The following is a 470-nucleotide window of genomic DNA, read 5'->3' as shown; positions in this document are numbered from 1 at the left end:
TGCAGACACTGTACCTCCTACTCCTCAGAGTGCAGACACTGTACCTCCTACTCCTCAGAGTGCAGACACTGTACCTCCTACTCCTCAGAGTGCAGACACTGTACCTCCTACTCCTCAGAGTGCAGACACTGTACCTCCTACTCCTCAGAGTGCAGACACTGTACCTCCTACTCCTCAGAGTGCAGACACTGTACCTCCTACTCCTCAGAGTGCAGACACTGTACCTCCTACTCCTCAGAGTGCAGACACTGTACCTCCTACTCCTCAGAGTGCAGACACTGCACCTCTTACTCCTCAGAGTGCAGACACTGCACCTCCTACTCCTCAGAGTGCAGACACTGCACCTCCTACTCCTCAGAGTGCAGACACTGCACCTCCCGCTTCCAGGACCCAGGTCGGGCTAACCGGCTTCCCTGAATCCTTTTATACAAGTTCGTTTGCTCACACTCCAGCAACACATCAAACCATGA

The sequence above is a fragment of the Cherax quadricarinatus genome, chromosome 38 (assembly GCF_038502225.1).
Source record: "Cherax quadricarinatus isolate ZL_2023a chromosome 38, ASM3850222v1, whole genome shotgun sequence".
NCBI lineage: Eukaryota > Metazoa > Arthropoda > Malacostraca > Decapoda > Parastacidae > Cherax > Cherax quadricarinatus.
Note: the sequence above shows the minus strand (reverse complement) of the source record.